The sequence below is a fragment of the Sorex araneus genome, chromosome 9 (genome assembly GCF_027595985.1).
Source record: "Sorex araneus isolate mSorAra2 chromosome 9, mSorAra2.pri, whole genome shotgun sequence".
NCBI lineage: Eukaryota > Metazoa > Chordata > Mammalia > Eulipotyphla > Soricidae > Sorex > Sorex araneus.
Window position 1 is genome coordinate 3,935,785 of NC_073310.1, and position 21,137 is coordinate 3,956,921.

The 21,137-nt window shown below is 44.1% G+C and overlaps 1 protein-coding gene across 1 annotated transcript in view; it reads right to left on the reverse strand.

The window, feature by feature from the left end:
* Positions 1 to 21,137, reverse strand: part of PPTC7 (protein phosphatase targeting COQ7) — a 51,530-nt gene that overhangs the window by 29,575 nt on the left and 818 nt on the right. The gene's annotated exons all lie outside the window — the stretch shown is intronic.

Below are 21,137 nucleotides of genomic sequence, written 5' to 3' on the forward strand. Positions count from 1 at the left end.
AGTCATCACAACAGAAACAAGAGAATGGAAAAAATAAAATGTTCTTCCTCCAACTTCAGCTCGTCTGTTTAAATACCAAAGACAATGTGGAATTGGTGTGTTTGGGAATCAACTGTGACTTGGAGATCTTGTTTATCTTACTGACTTGGAAATTAAACACTTTTCAAGCTGGAACAATGGTACAGAGGATAGGGTGTTTGCCTTGCACACTGATCTGGGTTCGATCCCTGGCATCCACAGACCCCCAAGCCCACCAGAAGTGATCCCTGAGCTAATAGCCAGGAGTAAGCCCTGAACACCACCAGTTGTGCTTCAAAACAAAAATCACTTCCCTTCTCGCCACACAAGCTGCAGAGTTGAATATAAACCCATTGACAAGGCACTTCACGCCTTCCTGGGCTTTAGCAGTATCTTTATCATGTGCTAAATGCTGTTGCCAATTCCTTCTAGACAGGAGGAAGCAAGAGCCATAAGACTGGGGACAGCAAGAAGGTATTATTGTCACAGATATGAACAGCAGAGTAAGGCCCTTATAAGGGCCTTCCAAGTATTAGGAGTCAGAGGGACAGTACAGGGGTAAACGACAGCTTGCACGCAGGTGCCCCTGGTCAGATCCCAGCACCTGACTATCCCTGAGCACCGTCAGGGGTCAATTCTAAACAGTGAGGCAGGAATAATCCCTGAAGCCTACTGCTTATAGTCCCCAAACAAATAAATAAATAAAGCTTCTGCTGGTTTTTAAGTATTAGGAAACGTTACACAACACATAAGCAGCAGCAATTAAAGCCCACCTACATCTAATGTGTAACTACTTTATTATCTGGGGGGTGACGGGCAGCGTTGGAGGGACCCACATCTGGCAATGCTCATGCGTTACTCCTGGCTCTGCATTCAGGAACTACTTCTGCGAGTGCTGGGGAAGAGGGGCATATGGGATGCCGGGATTCGAACCCAAATTGGGCATGTGCAAAGCAAACACCCTACCAGCTTCTCTCTACAGATCCAATCTCCAATATGTAGCTACTTAAGACTTCTTTAAACTGGAAAAAGTTTTCATTCCATTCAGAAGATTAAAGAATTCTGGTTTTACAGGTTAAACTAATAACCTAACATTTATGACAAGCCATATACTCTTTATGTAACTCAAAAAAGGGTAGATACTGCTTACGCTCTGCTTTCTTTGCCACTCTGAAAATAAGAGCTGGTCTTTACCTATGAGAGGTCAAAAGTCACATGTAACCTTGGCATAGACCCTTTTTTTAACTGAGAAAATTATTCCTTTTAATAAGTTTGCCAAGTAGAGAAAGAAATGTACTCTAATTTATGTGCATGATTATACATACATATACACATTGGACACCTGGCAGTGCTTAATAAGGTTTATCCCAGGAGGTGCTCAGGGGCCCACATGCAATGCAGGGATTAAACCGGGTGGCCAGGCAAGTAACTTAAATCTCCGTGCTCTGGCTCCAGCGGCAACACTACTGTATTCTTACACTACAGGCTGCTCAGTAAGTAACAATCTTTTAATAGCAGCAGAACCATTGATTTTCCAGTTTTCCATTTTATTTTCAGTAATGAGCACATCTTCCATTAACTGGAAAGGTTAACAAAAATTCACAAATCAGAAATATCATATTTATATGCAAAATTAAAATATCTTAACATTTTATTCAATATGGGGGAGGGGGAAGAGTTGGAAGGGGTCAAACCCAGCAGTGCTCAGGGTTTACTCCTGGCTCTGCTTAGGAATCACTCCTGTCAGTTCAATAAAATTTTAAAAATTTAAAAAAAAAAAGGAATCACTCCTGTTGGGCTTGGGGGAACACATGGAGTGCCAGAGATCAAATCTGGCTTGGTTCTGTGCAAGGCAAACACCCTACCCACTGTACCATCACTCCAGCCCCTCACTGAACACTGTCTATATGTAAGACATTGTGGTAAAAGGTAGCTAAAGGGATTTCCATCAACAAATCATTTCCAACCCACGGATACTTAAAAATTAAGTGTAACGTAGCTGGAAGAGGAGTTTTGAGATATTTATGATATATGGCTATAATAGACAAATAAAAATCAAAGAAGGATCAGATTACATCAACATTAATAGAAAAGTATTCATAAAATTTTCATAAAGAAGAGTAGTTTGATAGGAGTCTTAAAGAATGAAAATTAAAAAAAAGAAAAAGGGGCTGGAGTAACAGCACAATGGGTAGGGCATTTGCCTTGCACGCGGCCAACCCGGGTTCGATTCCCGGCATCCCATATGGTCCCCTGAGCACCGCTAGGGGTGGTTCCTGAGTGCAGAACCAGGAGTGACCCTTGTGCATCGCTGGGTGTGACACCACCCCCCCAAATAAAAAGAATAAAAATATTAGTTGCAGAAAAGGAGATTGTGGAAAAAGGCATTTTAGGCAGTTGCCATAACTGACTAGCACATACAATGTACCATAAAGGTTAAGTTGGAGTTCTGAGAGCAGAGAAATCTGGCCTGTCTCTCTAGTCAATGGTGAACATTGTCAGGCTCAAAGAAACATATATTCACCCCCGAAAACACACAAGAAAGGGGCCCAAATAATAGGACAGCACGTAGGGTGCTTGCCTTGCATGGGGCTGACACAGGTTCATTCAGCCGTATATGGTCCCCTGAGCACCTAAAACAAAAGAGATTTAACTGCACTTTGAAGAAATTTTTTCCTAAAATGATAATGAAGTAAACTTATTTAGCAAGTATCTCTAAGTGCCTTCTGCCTACTACGTACCAATGTTCATTCAAACTTAGAAATGTCTTCTTTTAAATAGAAACTGTGTAACACTTAGCAACATTTAAGTGGATCATTTCAACAATAGCAGCCCCTTTCTCATGACTGTTCCACCTTCTCTTTCCCTCTCTGTACTCAGTCCCCTGGGGGCTGAGTCTCTTCCACTATACTGAACACCTTCTCATCTCAGCGTGCTGACCTGGTTCCCAGCACAATTTTTTTTTTCTGTTCTTTGTTTTTGGGTCACACCTGGCGATGCACAGGGGGTTACTCCTGGCTCTGCACTCAGGAATTACTCCTGGCGGTGCTCAGGGAACCATATGGGATGCTGGGAATCGAACCTGGGTCGGCCTCGTGCAAGGCAAACGCCCTACCCGCTGCCCAGCACAATTCTTAACTCCTGAGAAGGCCCACCCCTGAGCCAGTATGCCCAAGAAAGGCGTGGACCTTCTAGCAAAGTGTATGGAAACAACACCCACCCAAAAAAAAACAAACCTATACAGGTGATTCTAAAGAGACTCAATGCCAGCCAGCTTGCAGGACACAAACTTTCCACAAGCCAGATGATTCTGCCTTGGAAATTCCTCTTGTGCCAGGCTATTTCATTTTTCCTGTCCTAAACTCTATCTTCCTCATTTTCATAATTCAACTGACAACAGCAGCCCAAGTTGTCCACCTTCCATATTTAAGGCGTCTTCCAGATCCAAAACTTCAATTTCCTTCCTTCCCTCTCCTGTCTATCAAGAAGTTCAGGCTGACACTAGATCTATAATGTGTCTCAAGTCCAAGCCCTCTGCACTCTTCCTGTTCAAGTCCTTTCAGTTCAGACTACTCTGGCAGCATTTTAACTATTTTCCCTTCACATCTTCTGTCATATACCTTCAGACTACGTACACTTACCTGCACATGTAATTCTCTAGCAGGATATACAAAAATTGATAATATATATCAGTTGCCTTTTTTTTTTTTTTTTGCGTCATACCCAGCTATGCACAGGGGTTACTCCTGGCTCTGCACTCAGGAATTACTCCTGGAGGTGCTCGGGGGACATATGGGATGCTGGGAACCGAACCTGGGTTGGCCGAGTGCAAGGCAAATGCCCTACCCGCCGTGCTATTGCTCCAGCCCCATCAGTTGCCTCTTACAAGAGGACTTTCACGCTAGGAGACAGAGATTAGAGAGACTCTCCACGGTGCACACTCTTCTGGATTTTTGGTGGCTCAAACCCCAACAAAGCATATGCTCTACCACTGAGCTCCTCTGACATCTCACTTTCTTTTGTCTTTAGAGCCACATGCAGCAATGCTCAGGGGTTACTCCTGGATATGCACTCAGAAATTACTCCTGGTGGTGCTTGGGTGATCACATAGGAGACCAGGGATCAAACCTGGGTCGGCTGCATGCCAGCAAGCGCCTGACCTGCTGTACTATGTGTTCAGTGCCCATACATAACCTTTTAGAATTTTGAGTACCTCTCACTATCATACAACCCAAAGATGCTGTCTTTTCAAAAACTGCCAAGCCCAGGGACAGGGACATAGCCCTAGGATTCAAGCCCCAATACCACATGCCCTTGCCCTGCAGCAAATGCTGGGATGGAGACACCCCCTCCAAAAAAAAAGAGACTAAGATGGAGCTCAGCAGTAGAGCTCTTGCCTTGTTTGTACAAGGCTCGAGTTCAATTCTGGTACTAAAAAAAAAAGGAGGGGGGGGAAATATCTTCTGTAAATTCCTAAACCCACCACCAATCTCTTCCACCCCCCAAAAAATCCACTGGGTTCTTTAACATATCCTTCTATGATAAACAATTTGGTCATAAGCGAACCTTGGGCCATTGATTAAGGGACACTGATAAGGGATGGGTGGTGGATTTAGAGTTGGAACACTGAATGTCCAAAATTCTATTATTAAAAACATTTTTATTTGGTCACACCCAGCAATGTTCTTTAATCTTAACTCAAGAATTATTACTCTTTTGGGGCCGGAGCAATCGTACAGCGAATGGGGTGTTTGCCTTGCACGAAGCCGACCTGGGTTCGATTCTGGATATCCCATATTGTCCCCCAACCACCGCCAGTAGTAATTCCTGAGTGCAAAGCCAGGAGTAAGCCCTGAAAATCGCTGGGTGTGACCCAAAAAGCAAAAAAAAAAAAAAAAATTTAAATAAAAATAATTACTCCTAGCGGCACTCAGGGATGCTGAGAACTAAACCTGAGGTGGTGGTATACAAAACAAAACAAGCACCCATCCCACTGTATTATCTTCCTGGTCCCCATAAACTTTAGTTTCCTTGTCTGTAAAATAAGGTGCAAAAAAGACATATTCAATCAATTTCCTTTTTATTTATTTTTTTGGCTCACTTGGCGATTCTCAGGGATTACTCCTAATTCTGCACCCAGGAATTATTCCTGGCGTTGCTCAGAAGTCTGTATGTGATGCCGGGGATGAAACCTGGGTTGGCTGTGGGCAAGACAAACACTCTATTCGATAGACGTCCCTCTGGCCTGAGTTTCTTTTTCTAAGATTCTGGAATTCTGAGTCACTATAAGAAGGGAGTTCTAGAAACTCTATATAATAAAGTAAGGTTAGTAAGTACAAACTATATTCTTTGGTTTATTTTTTATGAGCCACACCTGTCGGTGCTCAGGGCTCACTCCTGGCTCTACAGTCAGAGATCACTCCTGGCTGTGTTCAGGGGACCATAAGGAATGCCAGGACTGATCCTGGGTCGGCCACATCAAGGCAAGCACCCTACCCACTATACTATCGCTCTGACCCCCCAGACACAAATATATTCTGCTTCACAGATAATACTAATACGAAATGAGATAGTTTTGAAGCAGAGATTCCATTTCAGGCTTCCTAATTTATTCTTTCCCCATATTTTATCACTATATGCATATTGTCAGAGATATTTTAATAAGTCAGAAAGTAGAAGCACTGTTTTTATTTTCATGCTGGGACCACACCTGGCTGTGCTCAGGGCTTATTCCTGGCTCTGCGCTCAGGGATCATAGTGTTCCAGGGAATGAACCCAGGCTGGCACCGTGCAAGGCTACCTCTCCATACTGTCTGTACTCTCTCTCCAGCCCACATTATGTCCTTTTAATTTAGTTTTAATCACCTGACTACAGCATTAGAAAGTTTTCCTCCTTTAAGTCACTAACAAAGTCTAAGTTATCAATTTGAAATTTTCATAGAAGGGCCAGAGAAACAGTACAGTGGATAGGGTGCTCGTCTTGCATGCCACCGACTCGGATTCGATCCCCAGCACCCCGTTTATGGTGACCAGAGCAATGCCAGGAGTGGCACAAAAGCCCCAGGTGACCTCTTACATATACCTTAAACTATAGCACAGACTCACTCTGATAAAAAGAAAAACAGCTGCTGAATGATGGCCTTCTAGAAAGAACAACAGCCAGAGTAGGACAAAAAGAAAGAAATCCCCTTCTCAAAATAGCCTATAAATAAGTGAAAGGGAAAAAAAAAAATCAGTAAAAAAAAATGTGTTGGAGTTGGCCTGAGTCAAAATAGTAGTGGGCCCTTCAGCAGAAAGCGTTCTTTGTAGTAAGTCACTTCTGTAGACTGGCAAAGTTCTTGCAGTCATTTTGTAGTCTTTGGGAATCACACCAACAATTCAATCAATTCGAAAGTTCAGCAGCTACAAACTTACTTGCCTCAAAAATAATGGTTTAAGAACCTGATTTCTAAACTGTAAAATCCAAGAGACTCAAAATCAAATACAAACTTAAAAAAACAAGAACTCTTAATAGGGACCACACCCAGCGGTGGGCAAGTGGTGTGGTTGGCTAGGTATATGTTCTACAGCTTCAGCTGTCATCCCAGCTAAACAAAAAACTTCTTGAGAGTAATTTCATAGCAACTGAAAAAGTTTAACATAGTATCACCTTTCTGGAGGCAATAAGGAAGTAGTTTCCATCCTTTCTAAATGCTAATGTTTATAGCAGAAACCTCGCAAATGTTCAGTCTTTGCAGGAAATCCTCTTAAAGGAATTTACCCTATGAAATCATTCAGATGTAGTGATTGTCAATCTAGTGTACTTACAATAGTATTAAGTAAAACTAGAGGACTGGTTAAAAAATTATGGACTAGGGGCTGGAGCGATAGCACAGCGGGTAGGGCGTTTGCCTTGCACGCGGCAGACCCGGGTTCTAATCCCAGCATCCCATATGGTCCCCTGAGCACCGCCAGGGGTAATTCCTGAGTGAAGAGCCACGAGTAACCCCTGTGCATCACCGGGTGTGACCCAAAACAAAACAAAACAAAAAAAAATTATGGACTATATAGGTATAAACTGCATAAACCAAACAAACATTAAAGGAGGGCCAGGAAAGTGGCTCAAATGATGAAGCACATGCAGGCCTTCTATTCCGCGCCCGGCACTGCACGTCCCCTGCACACACCAGCACCACCAGGGCCAGGCACCGCTAGAGTCACCCCCACCCCCCACCTCAAATACCTGCTCAACATTGTAGAGCACACTACACATTAACAGAATTTTACTAATAGTGTATATACATACAACTGTATACACACAAAGGCCAGAGAAGGCAGACTGCGGGTTGGGGAGGAAAACTGGAGACACTGGTAAAGGGAAGTGGACACTGGGGAAAGGACTAGTGTTAGAGCACTGGACACCTGGAGCCCAATCATGAGTAACTTTGTAATTCACAGTGGTTACGTTAAAAAGAGAGAGAAAAACAAGTTTTAAAAAGACTAGAGAAAAATCACACAAACTACAGCTGAGTTATGGATACTGCCCTAACTGAGCTACAGAACAAACACACATCACTTAGTAAGCCGCAGGAGTCTCGGGTTCAAGCTATGATGCCAGTTGTTCTTACTCTGAGTCAACTTTATAAAAGAAAACAAGCAAATTAACTAGAGAAAAGAGCTTAGTTATAAAATTTAGAATTAGTAGAACATAAAAACAGTAAGATCTAAAGGACTATATAAAGCACTTTAAAGTCGATATTTTGTGTAACTAAATAAAAGCTGAGGAAAAACAGAAGGAAACAAACTAAACATTTCACTCTTTAGAGAAAGCTTCTTTCCCCTCCCATTCACCTTCTGCATCAGACCTTATTCACGAGCACTTGGCATCTCATACTTTATCTGCTTTTTCCTTCACAGGCATCCCAGGCAGGGCTGTCAGGGCTGTTGCCTAATCTTTGCCTATCATCTCCCAGACCCTTTCCAGGGCAGAGATGCAGGATCCTGAGTGCATAGTGACAGCACTGGGATTTGAACTCACAACTTCGCGCTTACCAAGCAAGCCTCTAAGGCCCTGAACCATCTTCCAGTCCTCTCTTCTACAATCTGTCTTTTGTGATTTGGTGTTTTGGGATCCAGCAGTGCTCAACCCCGTGTGGTAGATGCAATTGGGGTAAGCTGCATGCAAAGTAAGCACCTTAATCCCCGTACTATCTCTCTGGCCCTCTAAAAATTTTATTTCCATTTATTTATTTGTTTATTTGAGACACAACTGGTGATATTCAGGGCTTATTCCTGGTTCTGTGCTTAGGAATTACTCCTAGCAAGGATCAAACCTGGATCAGCTTACATGCAAAGCAAGCACCCTATCTTACATACTATTACTTTGGGATGCCTCTAAAAAAAAATGTAAAATTAAATATTAAAAGTTATGTCAATTGTGAATTCAAGTTGATTTATTTGCTTTGTGTAATTTTTTTTTCTTGCTAAACTAGACTTTTAAGAATTTACATGATGGTCAGGCTGGATAGATAGTACAGCAGGTAGGGCACTAACTGCAACCCAGGTTCAATCCCCAGTTCTCCATATGGTCCCCTACACACCATCCCCCAGGAATGATCTCTAAGCACAGAGCCAAAAGTAACTCCTAGGCACCTGAGTGCAGCCCCAAAACCTTAAGAAGGATAATAAGAATAAAAAAGTACAATGCAAGGACTGGAGCAATAGTACAGAGGGTGGGGTGTTTGCCTTGCACACGGCTCACCTGGGTTCAATTCTCAGCATCCTATATGGTCCCTTGAACACCGCCAGGAGTAATTCCTGAGTGCAGAGCCAGGAATTAACCCCTGTGCATTGTCAGCTGTGCGTGACCCCCCCCCAAAAAAAATGCAAACACCTCGCAAATACAAATAAAATTGCAACATTATCTTACAAGAGATTCATGGCTATGATTCATCTTCAAATTTCCACTGAAGAACTCAAATTCTGCCAAAGCCATCGACTCAAGAGAATCTGGTTAAATCACGCAAGTTAATTAATACAAAAGAGAAATCAGCAAGGATAATAAGATAGACCAAAGCTGGAGTACAACTGGAGTTTAAAAAGGAGTAAACACGTATTATCCACACAGAGCCCTTAGCTTCAAAAACAATGGGTCAGCTTTTGAAAAGTCTTTGGCTATAGACACAGTTTAGTACACTGCTTAACAGAAAAAACATTTCAAATCTCAGAGAGGGGGCTGGAGAGACAGTACAGCAGATAGGGCGTTTGTCTTGCACACAGACAACCTGGGTTCGATTCCCTGCATCTCAAATGGTTCCCCAGCCCACCAGGAGTGATTCCTGGACACAGCCGGGTGTTTTTGCCCCAAAACAAACATGACAGCATCTCAGAGAGAAAACTTTGTAAAAGTGTGACAACATTTTTCAATATCTGACAAGTCCCAAACAAGACAAATGTATAATAAAGACGAAAATTAGGGGGGATGAAGAGATGGAACAGTGGTAGGGCACTTGCCTTACATGTGGCTGATCTGTGCTCATTCCTGGCACCCCATGTGGTTCCCCGAGCCCACTAGTAGTGATCCCTGAGCACAGATCCAGATATATGCCCTGAGCAAATTTGTGTGGTCAAAAACAACAATAAAGACAGACATTAGCATCATGTGGCCAGAACAACAGCACAGCTGGTTAAGGCGCTGGCCTTGCCACAATCAAGCTGGGTTCAGTCTGGCCATCACATGTGTCCCCACCGCCCCACGGACCAGGAGCACAGAGGCAGAACTACCTCTGAGCCCAGAGTCTTTACTATTTCCCTGGCTTCCAGATCACTATTTCTTTTTTTTTGTTTGTTTTTTGGGTCACACCCGGCGATGCACAGGGGTCACTCCTGGCTCTGCACTCAGAAATTACCCTTGATGGTGCTCAGGGGACCATATGGGATGCTGGGAATCGAACTCGGGTCGGCCGCGTGCAAGGCAAACGCCCTACCCGCTGTGCTATCGCTCCAGCCCTCACTATTTCTTTTTTTTGCTTTTTGGGTCACACCCAGCGATGCTCAGGGGTTACTCCTGGCTTTGCACTCAGGAATTACTCCTGGCGGTGCTGGGGGACCATATGGGATGCCGGGGATCAAACCCGGGTCGGCCGCGTGCAAGACAAACGACCTACCCGCTGTGCTATCGCTCCGGCCCCTCCCTCACTATTTCTTAATAAGACAAAAAACACATTAATTTTTTTTTGAGGGGTGGGGAACACACCAAGCAGTGCTCAGGCCTAATTCCTGGCTCTTCGATCAGGGATCACTTATAACAAGCTCTGAGGACCTTATGGGAAGCCAAGGATCGAACCCAGGTGAGTCGCATATAATGCAAAAATGCCCTATGTAGCAAGTGTACTATTGCTTCAGTACCACACATTAATTTTAATCAGTGAATTGACAAAGCAAAGTTTTTCAGCTGATTTGAATAACTGATTTGAAAGCCCTGAGCACCATCACAAGTGCCTCCAAAACCAAAACAATTTAGGATCTCTCTCTCTCTTTCTCCTCACTCTCTCCCTCTCCCTCTCCCACACACCCCTCCCTCTCTCCCTTTCTCTCTTTGGTTCTTGGGCCACATCCTGCAGTGCTCACGGGCTATTTCAGGCTTGGTGCTGGGGGCCCATGCTGTGCTGGGGATCACACCTGGTACTCCTACATGCAAAGCACGCACTTCCATCTTGAGTAAATCACCATTTCTCCTATTTTTTTGCAGGGTGGGAATTAGGCTCAGGGGGCCCGGGGAACTCTCCCAGAGGTGGCTGATCAATCAGGTTGGCAGTTCAATGCAGTGCTGCTAGGACCCCGAGACGCAGGGATTACCCAGGCCACCCTGGCTGGTGGTCAAGGGGCCTCTAGGGCTACACCCAGCAATGTTTAGGGTCCTCCAGGGCCACTTTCAGTGATGCTCAGGGGGCTGTGTGGTGCTGGCCAGTGACCCTGGGCCAGGCAAACGCCTTCCCTTGTACTATTTCCCTGGCCTCCATATCACTATTTCTTAATAAGACCAAACACAAACACATTAATTTTAACCAGCCAACTGACAAAGTACACTGTTTTTCAGCTGACTAGAATATCTAATTTGAAAGTTAAATTTCCTTAGAAATACACACATTTATTTTCTTAGAAATAAATGGTGTGGGGCTGGAGCGATAGCACAGCAGGCAGGGCATTTGCCTTGCATGCAGCTGACCCGGGTTCGATCAATTCCCAGCATCCCAATTATCCCTGAGCACCGCCAGGAGTAATTCCTGAGTGCAGAAGTGACCCCTGTGCATTGCCAGGTGTGACCCAAAAAGGAAAAAAAAAAAGAAAAGAAAGAAATGGGGGATGGGGAAGAGAGAGAGAGAGAGAGAGAGAGAGAGAGAGAGAGAGAGAGATAAAAGATAAAAAATTTTCCTGAAAATCTAGAACCTAAAGTCCTGGGTAAGGCTGACTGAAAGACACAGGTCCTTATGAACCATGTCCAAATGTCAAAAATGGATCTGACATTTAACTTGAACCTGACATAAGCATTTATTCAAAGAAATAGTTGTAGGTCAAATACTCTGACCTGGTATAGTGCCTCTTGAGTCACACTAGTACAAACTCCATTAGACACTGTTGCAACCATTCAGGTTAGGTATTGCCCGGTTTCATAAAGCAGTGCTAAAGTTCAGGGAACAGGCTCCAGGGCCCATCCAGCACCCCCCCCCCCCCCGCCCCCAACCCCAAATCCCACCTTAACCAGCAAAGCTAGCATTCTACCTTCTACAAATTAAAATCCTTTCTGGTTTTCATTTCTATTCTGGGTAAGCTTAGTGGAAGCTACCTTAGTATTCTGCATGTTCCAGGCCCAGGATTTTATTTCCGGTACCACAAAAAATAATACATTTCTTAAAAGACTATAAACATTCAATTGCTGTTTTTAAAAATGATTGTTTAGAATCCTTTAATGAAATTATTAGAAAACTGAGAGAAAAGATAGAAATCAGGAAAATTTGGGGGCTAGAGAGCACAGCAGCTAGGGCACTTGTCTTGCATGCATGTGACTCAAGTTTGATCTCCAGCTCCCCATATGGTCCCCCAAGCCCTGCCAGGAGTGATTCTTGAGCACCACTGGGTGTGGCACAAGAAAACAAGAGAAAAACAAAACAACAAAACTCAAAAACCAAGGCAGGGGGGAACATTTGTGTAGTAATGCTGATGCTAGGGGTTGGATTGGTGTTGAAATATTGCATGTCTAAAATCCAACTATCTGTAATTGTAAACCAGTTTTCTAATTAAATTTTAAAAATTTAATAAACTAAGCTGGAGAATGTGGACCAGACTTTTAAAAAGGAAAAGTAGCTCCTGAAAATATAAAACCTGAGGGAAAATGGCTGGAGAGAGAGCACAGGGGTTAAGGTGCTTACCCGGCATAATGACCCCTGCGGGCTATCCCCAAGGAGTCAGGGGCAAGCCCCAAGCAACAATGGGTGTGGTCCAAATCCCTCCAATTATTTTTGAGAATATGAGGCAGATTCTGCTTTGGAATCACATGCATCTCAACCTGAGGTATGTCACTTCTACTAAATTTATAAGGTTTCCTCCTCTCTCCTACTTCCTAAATAAAACTTTTGCTTCAAAAAATGTCTGTTTCGGGGCCGGAGCGATAGCACAATGGGTAGGGCGTTTGCCTTGCACGCGGCCGACCCGGGTTCGATCCCCGGCATCCCATATGGTCCCCCAAGCACTGCCAGGAGTAATTCCTGAGTGCAAAGCCAGGAGTAACCCCTGAGCATCGCTGGGTGTGACCCAAAAAGCAAAAAAAATAAAAAAATAAAAGAATTTAAAAAAAAAAAAATGTCTGTTTCTTCTCTTTAATATAGTATTGGAAGTATTAGCAATAGCCATCAGGCAAGAAAAAGATATTAAGGGGATTCAGATCGGAAAGGAAGAAATCAAGCTCTCACTATTCGCAGACGATATCCATTGTCTCTGATTACTCTCTATGTAAAATGCAAAATGATATTCCAAGAAATCAAGGGAAATATACTATTTAATAAAAGGGGAATAATTTAGCAATTATCATACTAAAATAAAAAAATGTATATCTTCACTTACAACTAAAATGCAAATAAAAATAATTTTAAGATATCATTACATAGTTATTAAGCTAGAAGAAAGCAAATGGAATTTGTAAACCAACAATGGAAAAATAGGAGGAAAAAAAAACTAGGAGTTGTTTAAACAGTTTACTCTCAGAATAACAATCTGACCTGTGTAAAAAAGACCTATAAAGTTGAAAGTATAATTTTAATAATTTAATAACCACATTTATACCTTGCCAAAATGAATACAATTTATTATATGAGAGAATTAATAAATATATGACAAAAGAAAAAAAAATGTCTGTTGAAATTACTCTTAAAATGCATGTTATAAGAAGTTTCTTATAACATCTATATAGCAAGATGAGGGGGGAAAAAATCTGGGAGTAGAAATTTAAAAAACAGCAATTTCCTTGAACCGTCCACCCTGCTATCTCCTGTGTCACAGAGAGAAGAGCACAGGAAAGCAGGCAGCCAAGCCATGGCTTCTTCAAAGCCACTGTTACTCTGGGCTCTCCTTCTGCTTCTTGGTTTGGGGTCTGTCTGGGGGCCACGCCTAGCAGTGCTCAGGGCTTACTCCTAGCTCTGGACTCAGGGATCACTCCCGACAGGGGAAAAGACTGTATGTGACGCTGGGGATGGAACCTGGCTCAAGCACGGGCAAGGCAAGCGCCTTACCCTCTGTATTATTTCTCACATTTCTGTAACACCCCACAATTTTCTCCTGAAAGCACATAAACTATTTAAATCAGACAGATCTAGAATTTATCTGTATGATTGTTGCCATTTGGAAAAATTCCCTCAGGGCCAGAGAGTCCAGGAGCAAGGTGCTTGCCTTGCCCGTGGCAATGGCAGACCTAACCCTGATTTGAATCTCCGGCACCACACAGAATCGGTCCCCTGAGCACTGTTAAGAGATCCCTCCTGAGCACAGGCCAGGAGCGGCCCCTGAGCAGCAGTGGGCATGATCTAACTGCCACCCTCTTATTTTTTTTTTATTTTTGCTTTTTGGGTCACACCTGGCGATGCACAGGGGTTACTCCTGGCTTTGCACTCAGGAATTACTCCTGGCGGTGCTCAGGGGACCATATGGGATGCTGGGAATCGAACTTGGGTCAGCCGCATGCAAGGCAAATGCCCTACCCACTGTGCTATCACTCCAGCCCCTAACCACCACCCTCTTAAAATTCTTGGTCTCAGACAGGGGAGATGGCTTAAAGGATTGGAAGCAGGTCAGAGGGTCAGGACGCAGTAAAGCACTTGCCTTGCACGAGGCTGATCCCAGTTTGGCCACTGGTCACCTGAGCACAGAACCAGCAACAGGCCCTGTGCCCCCATGGTGCGCCCCACCCCAGAGGCCCCGAAAGGTCAGCAGTGCATGCTTTCACGTGTGGGAGCCCTGGGTATTCAATCCCTAGCACAGCATGGACTCCTGTGTATCACCATGAGTGACCCCAAACTCCAGCACCATGGGGCATGGCCCCATGCCCCCTTAAACTTTTTCACTTATATAAAAATATATTAGCCAACAAAATCAAACACATAAAAATAATTATGGGGGCCAGAGAGATGGCACAGAAGGTGGAGTGCCTGCCTTGTAGGTGGCTGACCAGGGTTCAATCCTTAACACCCCACATGGTCCCCAGAGCCTGCCAGAGTGATCCCTGAACATAGAACCAGGAGTAAACCCTGAGCACAGCCAGAGGAAGGAAGGAAAGAAATTATACTTCCCATTAAGAGTTTTTTGTTTGTTTGTTTGTTTTTGTTTTTGGGTCACACCCGGCAATGCACAGGGGTTACTCCTGGCTCATGCACTCAGGAATTACTCCTGGCCGTGCTCAGGGGACCATATGGGATGCTGGGAATCGAACCCGGGTCGGCTGTGTGCAAGGCAAACACCCCACCTGCTGTGCTATCGCTCCAGTCCCCCATTCATCACTGTCATCCCGTTGCTCATCGATTTGTTCGAGCGGGCACCAGTAACGTCTCTCATTGAGACTTATTGTTACTGTTTTTGGCATATCCAATACGCACGGGTAGCTTGCCAGGCTCTGCCGCGCGAGCTCTCTCCGAGAGGGGCGGAGGAATCGAACTCGGGTCGGCCGCGTGAAAGGCAAAAACCCAACCGCTGTGCTATCGCTCCAGCCCCAGTCCCCCATTAAGAGTTATAATCCCAAAGTCTACTTCCAGATATAGACCCAAGAAATAGAAAGTATCTGTTCACGTAAAAGCTTATACGTGAATGTCATAGCACTATTCACAATAGCCAGTAAGTGGGAACAGCCCAATGCTCATTGAATAAAGAAAATGTGGTGAATCCATATGGTGGAATATTATTTAGTCACAAAAAGAATATTCATATTACTCATATTTGCTATAATCTAGGCAATCTTTAAAAACACTATGCTAAAAATCAGATATAAAAGACCATGTAACATAACTCCATTCATACAAAATGTCCAGAATAGACAAATCAAGAGACAAAATCCTTTCTGTTGCCGGGACTGAATGAGGAGTTAATGAGGAAAACTTACATAGCAAAGGGACTTTCTTTAGAGGTCATGAAAATGCTTTGGAACTAGTTAGTGGTGGTGATTGCATTATCTTCTGAATGTACTAAATTCTTCACCTGATCTGTGAATTTTTCACTTAATCTGTTTTTCTGGGTGTTTTTGGTTTTTTTTTTTTTTTTTGCTTTTTGGGTCACACCCGGTGATGCTCAGAGGTTACACCTGGCTCTGCATTCAGGAATTACTCCTGGTGGTGCTCTGGGGACCATATGGGGTGCTGGGAATCAAACCCGGCTGGCAGCATGCAAGGTAAGCACTTCTTGAAACTAGAGCATATGCACAGTCTCCAGAAGTTACTACTCAGTTGGAAGAAAAACTCACTCGGACCAGAGAGATGATTCAAAGAGTTTAAGAGTATGCTTTGAATCATGCCCGAACCAGAAGTAACCCCTGAGCACCACCAGATGTGGCAAAAAAAAAAAAAAAAGAAAACAATTTATTTTCAGACACAGAGGTTCTATCAAGTAAGTTAAAATTATCATGATAAGTGCTGGTATATGGCTCTGTGGAGAGTACATGCCTTGCATGTGTGAGGTCATCTTATGTAATCTTCATACTTCCTAAATAAATTTTAGAACTTTATACTGTTTCTATAGTCCACATACCTAAAAAAAAAGAACAACCTTAAGGGGCTGGAGTGATAGCACAGCGGGTAGGGCTTTTGCCTTGCACGCAGCCGACCCAGGTTCGATTCCCAGCATCCCATATGGTCCCCTGAACAAGGCCAGGGATAATTCCTGAGTGCAGAGCCAGGACTGACCCCTGAGCATCGCTGGGTGTGACCCAAAAAGCAAAAACAAACAAACAAACAAACAAAAAAACAACTTTAAGATTGGTATTATTGTTATAATCCCAAACTCTACTTCCAGATATAAACCCAAGGTAACAGAAAATATCTGTTCACATAAAAGTTTGTAAAATAGCCAAAAAATAGGAACCAGGTTGGTATTATATCACAAATATATTCAAAATTCTGGCGACAGTCAAAGTCAGATCAATAAAGTAGCACATGAAATTGGGGCTAGAGATAATATAAGGGCTAAGGAGTCGGCCCGCACCAGCTGATTCCAGTGTGCTCTATCTCGGCACCGCATATGATCCCGCAAGCACTGCCAGGAGTAATCCCTTAACACCACCACCAGGTGTGGGCAAAACCAAATACAAAGCAAAGACTAGTATGTGAAATTGCTGAATCTCTTTTTTAGGTTTAAAATTAAATCAAACTGAAGTTTTATTACCCCACTATTTTGGGTCAGGGACACGGCTCAAGCAGTAGAGCACATGCTTATCACATATGAGGTCCTGAGTTTGATCCTGGTCTCCCTCCCAAGAGCACTAATTGATGTAACCTCTCTGATGACCTCCAAGAACTAAGTCTTGGCCTGAGCACCATTAGGTGTGGGCACATTAAAAAAAAAAAAAGTTGCCTAAAAATTACTTTACAACTTTATACTGAGGTGTAAATTTACATGGCAGAGGCCAGAGAGTGGTGGCTCAAAACAAAAAAGTGAAAATTAAAAATTTACATGGCAAACTATGCTTTGAACACATAGACTATTTTTCTTTTCAAAGTTATTTCTGTGGCTTAATATGCAGAGGAGTTTCTGTTACATTTTAATTATGAGTCACACAGAGGGAATAAAGAAGTCGTAAAAACGCACACATTCATACACACCCTTAAGCAGGAAAAAGCATTAGGACAAACAGTACCAGAAGATAGACCGGTTCTGAATTCACCTATCTTGTCAGGAAAACTTAAAACAGTAGTGTAACGGAATTCCAGCTCGACTGGTCCTAGCACCGATGTTAGGGAAGGTATCTGACACTTCGCAGGTAAATTTTCTCATCAATAAAAAAACTGGACTCCAAGGTTTCTAAATCTCACAACTCTCAGCAATCTCTGAGTTACTGTTAAGTAGCTTAGGGCTCTGGGAGGCCCGACAAGCACATACGAGGCGTCCCCAGGCATCTATGCCACAGAGAGTAATAGGAGAAATCGAACTCGAGATTAGCCACCTGGAAGAAGGAAAAAGAAAAGCACACACAAAACTCGTGCTGGTACTGGTTTACTCCAGTTGGACCCAATAAAGAGAAAGCACCCTTGCCAATTTTCCCAGGCTTAGGAGTGGTTCCTAGTTCTTACAACACCCACCATACTTAGTTTTTCCTAAAAGAAACCCAATGGGGACGCTACAAAAGCAATGTCTAGCACAAAGTACTTTTTAGTCACTGCATGACTAATATGACAAATCACTCTTAGAAAAACAAAAATGTTCACTTCTTTTTTGGGGGGGGATGGGAGGTGATGTCAGGGATCAAACCAAGGGCCTCACGCGTGCGAAACAAATGTTCATCTGCTTAGCCATTATATCCCCAGTGCCCAGTTTTCTTTCTTCCACAAAAATTAATAGGTTTCGTTCCAAACGGTCAAGGAGTGCTAGAAGACTACTATGAGTTGAACAGATGCTTAGCAATAAACAGTGAACCCAAAGAAAATGAATTATCTATTATCTAAAAAACCAGAAGGTTCAGAGCACTTGGGTTAATATAACTCTATTATTCAGCATGTCACACCCAGTGTGGGCATAAAGAATTAGTGCTTGAGCCCAGCAATGCAGCAAGTGCTTGGGGGTCATCTGGGTACTAGGAATGTGCTCATCGATTTGAGCTATTCTTTTGGCCCCTCAACACAGCCTTTTATGCAATTCTATCTACAACTCCAATTTCCAGGGTAGAAGGCAGTTACTCAAGACTCACTGAGGCTCAACACCTTCCCAACAGCAAGATAATCAGACCTGCTGGAGACAGGATGGTCTGTAAGTATGACAGGAGTCATATGCCTTGAAAATAGGGAGTTCTAAACAATCTGTCTTCTCTCTCTCTCTCTCTCTCTCTCTCTCTCTCTCTCTCTCTCTCTCTCTCTCTCATATGGTCAAAGACTATGCTGAGACGGTATAAGCAGCCACCTGGTTGGGCCAGGCATTTTTTTTTTTTCATACAAAGCTGATTCTTAACCTTTTACCCTTGGGTGGAACTCTTTGTGATACATGAGTGGACTATGAAATTTTGTGTAGGCTTTCAGGGACTTCAGGAGGGGGGTGACACCTAGCAATGCTCAGGTCCTATGTACATTTTGGGAAGGAAAGAAACCCTACGGCAGTTACAAATTCTCAGAACCAAGAAAAATTTAAGAATCTGGTTTAGTGCCAGATGGAAAACAAAAAATTTCAAGATGCCTACATAGACTGGACATGATACCTGCTACTGGAGGTGCAAACAATGGACATTTTCTGAAACAAAAAGAAAACATGATCTGATGGGCTTTTGGGGGGGCGGGGGCACACCCAGAGATGTTTCTGGCTCCTGCCAGTGCTAGGGGACCGTATGAGATGCTGAGTCAAACCAAAGTCAGATGAAAGCAAGGCAAATGCCCTACCCACCCTATTATCTCTCTGGCCCGATGGACTTAATTCTTGAGGTTCAGGCAGTCCAATCTTTTCATTCTCAAGATGAGAAAAGTGCAGAGGACTTTGCCTAAAACCACAGATCAGAGAGTTAGCAAGTGACAAAGCTAAACATCAAACCAGGCTGGGTTTTTGACAGGGATATTATACTTCTTTGAGAATAATTTTGTTCAAAATTTCCCACTTGCCTAGAAATACCACACTCAGTTAAGGCAGCTTTCAAAAAATCCAAATAAAGTCTCAATACAGGGATATGACACATTAGTTCCTAAATCATCAATTCAATCTCAAGTTTTTGTTTCTGCTTTTTGTGTGTGTGTGCCACACCCAGTGGTGCTCAGGGCTCACTCCTGGCTCTACGCTGAGAGATCACTCTTGGCAGGCTCAGGGGATCAACTGTGGTGCTGGGAATCAAACCTGGGTCTGCAGCACACAAGGCAAGAGCCTTCGCCGCCATACTATCTCTCTGGCTCTCAATTGCAAATATTTTACAAGTTAGATTGCAAAAAAATTCTTAAGAGAAAATCTTCAGTGGCTCTATATCCCCTATTCCACTGCACTGTGACAGCAACTTGAAACAAGAGCAAAGACCACAAACTCATTGAGTGAAGCACTTCTAAACGTAATGAGAAAGGACAGTCACCTTTATTGGGTTTTGCTGTCATTGATAGAAGTTTTTGGGGCCATAAACAGTGGTGCTCAGGGCTTGTCACTCCTTCTGGGATTCAGGGGACCGGATGCAGTATGAAGGATCAAACCCAGGACCATTGTCTGTTGTAGGGCAAGTGCCCTACCCGCTGCAATCCAGCCCCATGGACAGCCACCTTAACAAAAGATACTGAGTCAGGGTCAAGTTGACTTGGAGGTAGATTTGTATTATTTCAATCTGCAACTGACCAAAGAAGTATGTGTATTCCTCAAAATAAGAATCAACAGCGTTGCCTAAACACTGAAAAGATGTTGTTTATTTGGGGGCCACATCTATCAATGCCCCAGCTCAGGAGTTACTCCTGGCAGTGCTCAAGGACCATATGGGGTACCTCAGATGGAACCCTGGTGGCCACGTGCAAGGTAAGCGCCCTGCTATCTCTCCAGCCCCTAAAACGACTTTCTTAACCTAAGTAACTCATAACTGAAAACTGAAAACCACCTTTGCAGTTCCACCCTCACAAACTCTGCATACGGCAGAAGCAAAGATAATAGGCAGTTAGCCTGAGATCAAATTAAAAAATAATTATTGTCATAAAAAGAAATTACAGGACTATTTGTTCCAATGCCAAAACTTTGCCTCTGCACATAAAATTTAAAGTAACCAAAACACTCAATCCACTTGAGAAGTGAAACCAACGTGACATTTGAACCTGAGTTCAATGACAGCCTGTCCTTCCACTTCAAAGGAAGGTGCTTTATTAAAAAGCGGGGCTCGACAGCACACACATTCCCCCCCCCCCCACACACACACACACGCACATCCACGACGTCCAAGTTTCTGACAGCTCGTGACCAGCCCTGCCCGCACCCGCCAAAGTGCAGCCGGAATAGGCCTAGGAAGCACCTGTGGCCTGGGAAAGGAAAAAGAAAAAAAAAAAAAGGCTTTTTCTCTGATGCTCAATTTCTCGCCTGCGGTCCGTTTGAGGTGCCGGAGAGGCTCCCACCCCGAGAGCCCTCGAGAGAGCGAGCTCGGTTGGGGGAATGCCACGGGCGAGGATTTTCCGCCCCTTCCATGTCTATGTCCCCCCTCCGGACCCCCCCCCAGCCCCGCGAGCCACCAAGGATGCAGCGCGGCGGCTGGGGGCTGCGGCTGGGCTGCCGGGGAGGGGGAGCGGGGGGGGGGGGCTCAGGAGCGCCCCTGCGCTCGGGGATCCCGCACCCCCGAGCCTGCGGGGAGAGCGGGGATTTCCCCCCCCCGCCCCCCGGCAGCGGGTGCCAGGTGAGTCGGCTGCAGGTGGCGCGGGAGCGGGCGGGGGGGGGGGGGCAGGGCAGGCAGGGGAGCAGGTCGC